General features: G+C 40.6%; 1 long non-coding RNA gene across 1 annotated transcript; it reads right to left on the reverse strand.

The window, feature by feature from the left end:
• Window positions 1-252: 252 nt before the first annotated feature.
• LOC133282612 (uncharacterized) lies at window positions 253-9531 on the reverse strand. Its single transcript, XR_009747669.1, has 3 exons — window positions 9422-9531; window positions 1088-1189; window positions 253-543 (listed from the first exon to the last, which is right to left on the reverse strand). It is a non-coding gene; the product is annotated as an uncharacterized LOC133282612 (long non-coding RNA).
• Between the last annotated feature and the right edge of the window lie 2085 nt (window positions 9532-11616).

Here is an 11616-nt window from a genome sequence, read left to right on the forward strand (position 1 = left end):
GCAACAGCCATGAGTTTCTGCTCCTGATGAAGCAGGAAGCAATTCTTCTGGGGATGAGGAAGCTGCAACTGATAATACAACAGTATTCATATTACATGTTATATACCTTGTAATATAGTGCAAGGAGGCACCCAAAAAACTAATTAGAACAACTATTGAACACCTGAGAGCCCTATTTAATTTACAAGTTTTTCTGTAATATAAAGAAATCTAAAAAGGAAGCATAAAAGAAACTAAAAGAAGTCATAGGTCTTTTTGTGGCACAGAAGGCTTAAGCAGAAATAGGAAAAAAAAGTATGTGGAAATGGTAAGATAGGGCCAACTCTTACAGTAGGCCTAGAGAAGAAACAGAATTTGAGCAGACTAGTTTCTTACATTCCTTATCCTGCAAACTTAGCAGAGATTGAAATTTCAGTCTGTGCTGTGTGGGAGGTTTCATATTTTAGTAGAGTTTTCAGGATTAGGTGGAGAAGCTGGGGAGATTTTTGAAGTCATTTTATGTCGGATGAATTGTATCATAGAGTTTCTAAAGATACTGTTCTTCTGTAAAAAAAAAAAAAAAAGGTGGTTCTTTGGAAGGCGGAAGATATCTCTTTGCAGGTTAAGTTCCCCAACACAGATTCTGCATATGAAAGTATAAAGAATATTGAAGCATAGCGAATACTTTCTCTAATAGCAGAGAGCTCACACCTAATTACAGATTTCAGTTTTAAAAGCACCACAAGCAAGAGGTGAAACATCGTAAAATCTGTGAGGATGTAATCTAGAATTTGCTCATAGGATATAAAGGAAAAGAAAAAGCCTACGTGATTTTAACTGAATTGCATGCTTGTTTGAAAACAACAGTCAGGATCTGGCTGCTCTTGACTTGTATTTTGATGGCAGGCATTCTGATGTGTTTGCACTGAATACAATATGTATGTATTATCATAACAAATCCTGCCAGTAAACTAAGATAGCAGCAACAATTCACATTATGAAAGAAATATTTTGGGGAGAATAAAAGCATCTGATTTTGCACTCTAATAAAGAATTTTAAAAATCTATGTCTCAGTGTTTAAATGAAGGACTTGGCTTGGCTGCTTACCTGTACCTTTACAGACCTAGTCTTCATTTCGGCTTTTGTACTGTCTAATTCGTTGTGTGATCCTTATGGCTGAATATAGAAGGTCATCCCAGTTTCAGGGCACTAAGTGAAAAAGGAACATTAATGTTACTGCTCTGCTGAATACTTGAGTACTGTATACTGTATAATTATTAGTTTGCTGGGGTAATTTTTTTTTCTCATTTGTTCTTCTTATATAATGATCTGATATTCAAATGGCATCTTCAAGTTCTACTTTGTTGGAAGAAAAAATTTTACAAAAATAACACATACTTTCAACCCACTTATTTGTAATAGTTTACACTCTGCTTCTACAATGACCTGCCTATGTGTTTGACAACATGCAGTATGCATAATCAGAAGTGTCGAGCAATTAAGGTCTCAACTATGGCTGTAATTTTAACTGCTCATCTTTCATTACAACAAAGGAAATAGTTGGATGTTTTTGTTAGTGTTTGGGCCAACATAACCGCTATGTGTGTTTTGGCAGTGCTAACCCTGTACCCTAAGGAAGGACGCAACCTCTCAAGATCAATCCTTTACCTGGCAAAGCACAGAAGTAGCATTTTTTCTGTCTGTTTGTTTGTTTGACATTATGATCTACTCAGCAATTAAACACCCTCTAGAACTGGTAAACATGAAACATGGTCTGCCTGAAGATGGCAGTATTTCATCTGGAAGAATAAAACCTGTCGAGAAATGCAGATGGGAGCCCATTTTGTTATTCATAGTACCACAGCACCTAAGTGACAGGCTGTCAATAATTAAAGGGATGGTAGGAGAAGAGAGGGCACATGTTTCACAGTCTTCTGACCTGCTATAATTTTTCCTTCTCCCTCAGCACGAAGATTCTCTAGCGAGCGTGTAGTAATAATGTATTTACAGGCATTACAACACTTGCATTCCAGTCTCCAGCAACCCTTTCCTACGAGATCCTTCATTTTGGAGTTTCTTGGTTTTTTAGTTATTTGCAAATTAAGAGTTGTCCTATTATAAAATGATGATGCTAAAAATGTCAGCACTGAACTGCTTCCATTTCACAGATTTCTTAAGTGTTTGAGAATACATTGAATTTACAGTACTAAAAAACATTTTCTCTACAGATATTTAAAATTGGCTATGAAATACCATGTTGAAGTTAAAAATATATGCAAGTATGAAGGGACTGCTGCCTTAGGAAAAAATAAAGTTGATGACTTAGTAAATATTCACTCTAGATTTCTTTCAGTAATGCACAGACTCATTACTGTTGCCTTGTAGCAAATTTCTTTGCAAGAGTATCATGTGAAAATAATCAAACAAACTAGCCCAAATTAAAACAAAAGCTATCTTGAATACTTCTGCTATTCTTATTTTAAACATATCTGTGGAAATCCTGCATGTATTATGCATCAATACTTTTTTCACCATCCCAAATAATTTATTTTGTGGGGTTATATGAGTATATGAAGATCTTTTTATTACTTTGATGAAAGACTCCACCATACTCCTGAGGTTCAAGGCCAGTCGTAAGTGGATATCATAACTGAAATTATCTCAGCTGGTTACAGAGGTGAGAAATGAGTTCTGGGTATATGGTCACCTTTTATTATTTATGATAGTTGCTTCCAAAGTAGAATTGTGATTCCCAAATTGGGTTATGAGGCTTGCAAGATCAGAAGAAAGATAAAGTTGGGGAATCCTACCAATTCTAGATCCGTAAGTCCTTTCCTCATCATAACCAGAGACAAACTCTTGTGCTCATAAGTGGAGTTCTCTATACCATGAGATTAGTTGTGCATCTTTTATGGCAAATTTTGGTAACCTGACCTTTAATGGAGGAAAAGCTTAAAGTATGACATTTTAATTCTTCTAAAAGATGTGGCGTCTTCTCCTCCTCACTTATTATCTATTTAGGAAGATTTATCTCCATCCTGGGCTTGCTTATGCTACTTTTAAGATCACACACTTTTTGCATCCATTTGATGTATTGGTGTGTGCTGAACACATCTCTCTTGTCATACTCCAACACTGTGTGTCAGGAAAGGGGCAATAGATTTTTAGGACTCTCACAGTGAATATGAAGTGCAACCAAATCAGTATCAGTCAAGTCCCGGTCACATTAGAATTCACCTTGAAACTGGCTTATGAGCATTTACAGCCAGTAGCAGCCTGCTATTAAGACATGACAGATAACAGTGGAGAGCTGCAGGTCAGCATCACCTGCCATCAAGGGAATGCTTGCTGCAGAACTGGAGCTGTGCCCCTTCCCTTTCTCCCCCTTTCTCCTGCGTACACCAGGTTGGACAGGGTGTGGCTCAGCCTTGTAGACATACTCTTTTCCTCAGTGATTGTTTTCCAAAGCTCAGAGTCTTACATACTTTACCTGAGAGTGTAATAATCCTCAGTTAATAAAGCTGGGAGTTCCTGTCAGCAGTGCCATGCATAGGGGCAATACAGGAAGCATCAGAACTGCAGCTTTTCGTGTTCCAGTACAAGTGATTGGTACACATTTACAACTAGACTGAGCAGAGGAAGCCTTTAGCAAGTCCAGAGCAGTGCTCATAATTTTGCACATGAAAATGTGGCAAGAATCAGAATTGCAGCCCAGTACTCCAGAAACTGGGAGATTATTTTTTTTTTTCAGGATTTTTAGTCTGTATTGTTGGGGTTTTTTGTCTCGTGGGTTCACAGTCATTTCAAGGACACAAAGAAAAAGAAAGGAGAAGCTGTGTGAGAAGTTCCTTAATGCACAGAAATGTGACATTTTAAGTAGTTCCTGATTTTAACTGGGGTCATTATTTCTAATCAAGGCTTGTCAGCAGATGTCATTTAATCTCAGTTGGAGAGTGGTCTTGGAAAGGATTTATAATAAAACCAGTGACAGTAATTTAAAGTGTTACAAGAAATGGGAAGATTTTTTTGAAAAAACAGGATGTGTTTTGGGGGATGGTTCTTAAACAGGACACATACATGTGCCTTCAAGCACAAGGAAACAAACAAAACACATCCCACCCGTGCCACTCCTCATTCTCCCATATACCTCTAAGGAAGAAGAGGGGAAATATTAGACTTTAGGAAAATTAGATTGGAGGCAAGCACAGACAGAGAATACAATCTATCTAGGTATAATATGTCTATGTATAGAAGTAGATGAGAAAGCCTTCTGAGAACAACCCCTGCCAAGATAAGATTCTCTGATTTTTTTTTTCATGGAAATAAATAAAGCAAGGTAAAGAGGATTTTGTCTCAATAAACCCCATGATAGGAAGTAAGATAGCTCATGATAACTTTCCATGAAGAGAAATGTTTGAAGAATGACTTTCAAGCAAAATTTGTATGATTCTTTTACGATGAATTTATAAATTAGTAACATAATTCATGTCATAGTCTCTTCTTTATCCCTCTGTCCTGCTCACAAATGTTTCTGTTTTAAGCAGCCAAACAGCAGAATGGCTGAAAAGAGATCACTCACACTGCTGTATTATTCTTCCTAGTTAGCGTCTGTCTACCGGGCTTATGGTGTAAACTTATGACCTTGGCAGATATATATACATAGATATATAGATGGATATATAGATAGATAGATAGATATAAAATACAATCAAGCACAGCTAAAAGATCTTTTGAAAGGGTAGTCTTGTAGCAACATTTCAGGCAATGCCAGCTTCCTGCAGTGTCTGTCTTTGAAAAGAAATTGGGGCCTTTGCCAGAATTCATGTTAACTACTGCTGGCAAAAACGTACAGGCAAACCAAACTGGCCCTTTATCTGGAAGCAGCAGCTGCAGCACCACATTTCAGAGAAACTGTATCTCTCAGTAACCTCTCAAAATTTCACCACCTTGCTCCCATTACATCAGCTGTTGTAAACAAATACATGATTTTGCAAAATGCATATCCCTGAAACTAAAGAAATATCTAACAAGCAAATATAGAAAGTCTAAGAGATGAGAGATACCTTGATGGGTAATATAAATGCTGCTGTTATGACCATTTATGTTTCTGCATTTTGCAAATTTCAGTAAGATAGGGCATATTCCTGAAGGGTTGACCCATGTTGAATGGAATGCACGTATCTTCCATCATCACCAGCACAGGGAAACGCATGCGATACGTATTTGCCCTGGGTTCAGCAGTAGCAGTCATTTTTCTCCTTCTTAGTAGCTGGTGCAGCGCTGTGGTTTTGACTTTCAGTCTGGGAACAGCACTGATAACACCAGTGTTTTTAGTTGTTAAGTAATGTTTACTCTGACCAAGTACTTTCTGAGTCTCATGCTCTGCCAGGGAGGAGAGGAAGCTGGGAGGAAGCAGAGACAGGACACCTGACCCAAACTAGCCAAAGAGGTATTCTGTACCACAGCACTTCATGCCCAGTATATAAACTGGGGGCAGTTACCCAGAAGGGCTAGATCACTGCTGAGGTCGGGTTGGGTATCGGTCGGTGGGTGGTGAGCGGTTGTATTCTCTTCCGTTGTTATTTCCTTTATCGTTATTATTATTGGTGGTAGCAGTAGTGGTTTGTGTTATACCTTAGTTACTGGACTGTTCTTATCTCAACCTGTGGGAGTTACATTCATTTGATTCTCCTCCCCATCCCTTCAGCAACTGGGGGGAGGAAGAGGGGGGAGTGAGCAAGTGGCTGCATGGTTCTGATTTACTGTCTGGGCTTAAACCACGACAGTTCTTCTTGGCTCCCAACATGGGGCACAAAGGGTTGAGATAACGACAGATCTGACCTGAGTGTGTCTAATCATATTTGTGATAACCATTTATTGTTTCAGATTAATAGTCACTCGTCACAATGCTGATTTATTGGCTCTCAAAGTTGTTGATCTCAGAGTTTCAGCATGTCGTACATTACTTACATCCAGTATTTGCTGTTTTAGTGTTTATCAGCTGGGGGCTTGGGCTAAGGTTCTTGTTTTGCTGTACTTTATGGTAGACTTGTAATGCAATAGACTCACTGATCATGAAACAAATCTGGCTTGCGTTCCCAGTGTGGTAATCACCTCTATACTTTGGGAGGTATATAATAGAAGTGTTTAGCAATTACACATCTTTTTTTTCCCTCCTTGGGTGGTCAACCTATGAAGGAGACATCCCCTTACCTTCCCAGCTCCCCCACCAGACCATTTAAAGCATCATTTGAGAGTTCTGAAGGTTTTGAATGGCCTTTGCATACCCTCAAGACCTGCCTGCTGATTGTGATGGGGATCAGCATGTTGGCACACATATAGAGCTTGTTTTACCCACAACTGTTTCATCTGATCTTGAAAGTTAAGCAGAGTTGGGTTTGGGTCTTTTCTAGGGTTAGACGATGATATAGGAGGACCAAGAGATTTTCCCCAAGGCTGGACAGTCATGAGTGGCAGGGTGTGTGGGACAGTATGGTCAAGTATCTAGGCCAGTGGGCTGCTCCAGTGCTTTGGAAGTGTTAGAAATGGAAGGCAGCTGTATGGAGTCCTGGACAACAAGTTGCAGAAACTGCTGAAGGAGCGGGTGAATCAAGTCAGTTTGCAGAGGTGAAAGCCATCCAGCTGGCCCTGGACATTGCTGAATGAGAAAAGTGGCCAGTACTTTATCTCTGTACTGACTCATGGATGGTGGCAAATGCCCTGTGGGGGTGGTTGGAGCAATGGAAGCAGAGCAACTGGCAACGCAGAGGTAAACCCATCTGGGCTGCTGCACTGTGGAAAGATATTGCTGCCCGGGTGCAGAACCTGGTGGTGAAGGTACACCACGTAGATGCCCATGTACCCCAGAGTCGGGCCACTGAGGAACCAACAAGTGGATAAAGCGGCTAAGATTGAAGTGGCTCAGATGGACTTAGATTGGCAACATAAAGGTGAATTATTTTTGACCCGGTGGGCCCATGACGCTTCAGGCCATCAGGGCAGAGATGCAACATATATATGGGCCCGTGGTCGAGGGGTGGACTTAACAATGGACACTGTTGCCCAGGTTATTCATGACTGTTAAACATGCTGCAATTAAGCAAGCCAAGCGGTTAAAGCCTCTTTGGTATGGAGGATGATGGCTGAAGTACAAATATGGGGAGGCCTGGCAGATTGACTATATCACACTGCCACCAAGCCGCCAAGGCAAGCGCCATGTGCTTACCATGGTGGAAGCAACCACCGGGTGGCTGGAAACATACGCTGTCCCCCATGCCACTGCCCGGAACACTATCCTGGGCCTTAAGAAACAGATTTTGTGGTGACGCGGCACCCCAGAGAGAACTGAGTCAGACAATGGGACTCATTTCCAGAATAACCTTATAGATATTTGGGCCAAAGAGCACGGCATTGAGTGGGTATATCACATCCCCTACCATGCACCAGCCTCTGGGAAAATCGAACGGTACAATGGGCTGTTAAAAACTACACTGAGAGCAACAGGTGGTGGGACTTTCAAACAATTGTCTGAAAATATTACATAGAAGATGTGATTCTTGCTGTAACTGCTCAGGGTGCTGCAGGCACCTTGAAGAGTTCTTTAGGTGTTTTAAGAGCAAATCTTGACAGCTGGTGCCCTTTGCAGATCTCAGGGCAATGCTCAGGGAAAACACTTAGCCTTGAATGTCTAACTCAGGTTTTGAAAATGTGTCTTGGATGTACAAACCAAAACCATCAAAGTACCTGGAAAAATGTAAAACCATTCTTTCATTGTATGAATGTATCCAGCATTTTCACCCATACAGTTAAAAGCATATTCTTTTGCCCACCTGAGCCCTGATGGGTGCTTGTTTTTTAATTTGGTAAAGTCTATATCTCCTAATACTATTGCTGCAATACCTAAGGTAGAATATATTCTTCTTCTACCTGCATGTTCATGACACCATCTAGCTTGTAGGTGAACATAATTTGGAGGATTCAAAGGGAGATCTGTTCCATTTTGCAGTATGAGCAACGGACAGCATTGCATGGCTACAGTAGCTGTCGAAAGCATCATGCAATCTTAGGAAATCAGTAGGAGAACAACTGCATGTCAGTGGTTGCAAAAACTGGAGCATATGCTACCTAATTTTACAGAGTAACATAGCTATACTTCAGAAATTTAGTATTTACTCAGCTTGTTTTCAGAAGCATGCAAACTGTTTTCTTGCAAAGTGGGATTATTTAGAAGTAATTGCATGAATTGCTTGTCATATGCAGTATTCCTTTACTGCTTGAGAAGTACTCTCTCAGATGCACTCAATTTGGGCAGTAGTGCCTAATATTCATTAATTAAAGATCCATATTCCTTGTGGATTTTCCAGTGTCTTATTCTTCCCGTTGTAAATTGGTTATGATTGTGTTTCCTGTTAAATATTCAGATCAAAGTTATTAAATAAATGCTTTGGTCATAATCTGCCAGTTTAAAACAAGATAGTCACCTTTCAGTATTATTAATGTAGAGTTAAAGTTTCCCTGTGGTGCCCTATGTTCTTCCAGAGTGTCTTGTGTGGTGACAAGTCTTTGAAAAGCAAAAATGTTATTTTAACAGGTGCCTCAGATGTATCATGACACTTTCTGTGCAGGGGCTGGCAGTAGATGCTGGAAATTATGAAATCAAGATTGTATTCATTGCATAAGGTGTGGTTATGTTGAACGAGATAGGAATAATGAAAGGACTAGTAGGAATAGCTTAGTGAGGCTGTTATTTTGGTAGACATTTGGAACAGAGAGCTAAGATCAAAGGAAAGATGCACTTGACCTCATTTTACTGTTTTCTGCGTTGTCTTAAAGTGTTTAGATACTTGCTGATGTAGTATTGTCAGCACTAAGGTGGGCTACATAGTACTGTACCAGTAGGGGGGTGATTCCTAGATAAATTCTTCCCCTCTGGGAATCTGTGCTGGTGAATGGAAAACACAGTTAGTTCTATGTATAGCTCTTCAAGTGCCCAGATACAGTAGTAGGGCATACACAAAGTAATCTTGTGTTTCCTCCATAAGGCATGTGGAATTCATGTTCGAAATATTTTTTCTAAAAGGAATAGTATTTCAAGTTATTTTAATATAATTAAAATCCGAGTCTGCTGATTAAAGCTTTGATCTTAATGTGGGAGAACAGTGAAATACAACTATTTCAGTTCACTCATGTCCCGTTTCAGCTGGCATACCACTTACAGGAACTCCACTCCAGGAAACCTTGAATCTTTTATCAGCAAAAGCATTTTAATATTTCTGTCCAAATCAGCTGTTCCAATCAGTTGTTTTCTGATCATTGCTGTTCCTAAAATAACTTCTTATATTTAATTGTTAAGAATTTTCATACACATTAGTGGGGCACTTTTGGGAATAGTATAGGTGAACTGGAAAATGGATTCCCCTGTAGCAATTTCCTAATACTTACCTTTCTGGAAGTTCATTGAAAATATAAGCCTTCCCTTCTCTTTCTTGCAGTCCAGTGTTCTCAAACAGCTTTTCATAAGGAAGAGCCTTGATGTTGGCACTGCCAGTCACAGCCACAACTGAGAGAAGGACAGAGGGCTTTTCTGCTGTCTTGGAAAGGAAGTCTTAGCTGACACTGAAATAGCAATGGCTTCAAAACTGCAGGAAAGAAGAAAAAATAAAAGAATAATGTGAGCCTTTTCCCTGTACACAGCAAATGTGTCTCTTACAGAAAAAAGTGACTGCTAAAGATTAATGAATTCACATTCACATTTTCATAAAGAGAGAAAAAACCTGTTATCTATGTGCACAGCAGGGGAATATGAGGCACAGGCAGGATAAAACAGCCTATAGTCACATAGGAAAGCTGTGGCAGAATAAGAAATAGGATGAAAAACTTGTCAGACATTTCCTGTGGTCTCCTTACTTACCTCATTTACCCCACAATGGGGGCTGGGAATGAATTTATTCCACACCTTAATACTAGAATCTCATACAGGGGAAGAGGGGAGGAGTATTTAGGACTGTCCTGTTTCCCTGAGTAACACTATCTCTGAGACAAATCCTAAAATGCTGGAGTGTCTTAAAATGTTTGAAATGATTCATCAGGAGTAAATGCTCTGAAGACTTCATGATGCAAAGTGTGTGTAATAATTTGGAGATTAGAACAGTTTCCAGTTTAAAGTGATATATTTTGAGTCTTCAGACAGTATAATATAATACTATTTCTTAACATACAACTTGTGATCCATCAGCATGAAAGGTCCTAGAATATAAGAAAACCAAGTCTTAATTAGTAAGTAGATGGAAAATTATAAAACCGTCCTTTTTCCTCATCTGCACTGCATTCAATTTCAGAGCAATGTAAAGACATTACTAGAATTTGTTGGGTTTTGTGTTTGTGGGTTTTGCTTTTGTTTTTTTAAACAGCACTTGTGGCCACCCAAATCATCTGTCCTCGCAGCCCACATTGACAGGAAGTGCAATAAGGACGTTGTCTTTATCATGTTACTTGCTTCACAGCTTCCCAAGGCTCAAAGCAAAGTTGTTGGCAACTTAATCATAGGAGTAAATCTCTTTGAAGAAAAGAGCTCTAGTCTGGACTTGGGGAGAGTAATTGTGGTGGGTCAGCCTTGGCTGGCTGCCGGATACCCACCTAGCTGCTCTTTCACTCCCCCTTGTCAGCTCAGTGTGGGAGAAAAAAAGATGGCAAAGCTTGTGGGTCAAGAGAACACGCACAAGACACAGAATCACAAAATCATCTGGTCCAACTGCCTGACCAATTCAGGGGCAACCAAAAGTCAAAGCATGTTGTCCAAATGCCTCTTAAACACCGACAGGCCTGAAGCATTGGCCACCTTTTTAAGAAGCCTGTTTCAGTGTTTGACCACTCCTTCTGTAAAAGAAGTGGTTCCTAATGTCCAGCCTAAGCTTCACCTGACTCAACTTTGAGTCATTCCCAGGCATCCTATCACTGGGTTCCAGGGTTCAGAGCTCAGCCCCTCCCTCTCCACTTCCCCTTCTCAGGAAGCTGCAGAGAACAATGAGGTCACCCCTCAGCCTCCTTGTCTCCAAATCAGACAAACCCAGAGTCCTCAGCTGCTCCTCACAGGACCTGCCTTCCATACTGTCCACCAGCTTTGTGCCCTCCTCTGGAGACATTCAAGGACTCCACATCCTTCTTCAGCTGTGGGGCCCAGCACTGCACACAGCACCCAAGGTGAGGCTGTACCAGCACTGAACACAGCGGTATAATCCCCTCTTGTGACTGCTGGCCATGCTGTTCGTGGTGTACCCCAGGGAGGCAGTTTGCCTTCTTGGCTGCCAGGGCACACTGATGACTGACACTGAGCTGCTGACAACCAGCTCCCCAGATCCCTTCCTGCAGGGCTGCTCCACATCCGACCTGCTCCCAATCTATACTTGTGTTTGGCGTTACTCTGTCCAAAGTGCAGAGTCCAGCATTTATTCTTGTTAAATGTCATGCCATTGATGGTTGCCCAATGCTCCGATCTGTCTAGACACCTCTGCAAGGCACCTTGTCCCTTGAGAGAGTCAACAGCATCTCCCAGTTTGGTATCATTGGCAGACTTGCTACTGGTGCCTTCCAATCCTGAATCAAGATCATTAACAATATTGAACAGAATAGAAATGAGC

This window comes from Pezoporus flaviventris, unplaced genomic scaffold, assembly GCF_033815535.1.
Source record: "Pezoporus flaviventris isolate CSIRO_AGI_PZ_B2104156 unplaced genomic scaffold, CSIRO_AGI_Pfla_v1 ptg000130l, whole genome shotgun sequence".
Taxonomy (NCBI): Eukaryota; Metazoa; Chordata; class Aves; order Psittaciformes; family Psittacidae; genus Pezoporus; species Pezoporus flaviventris.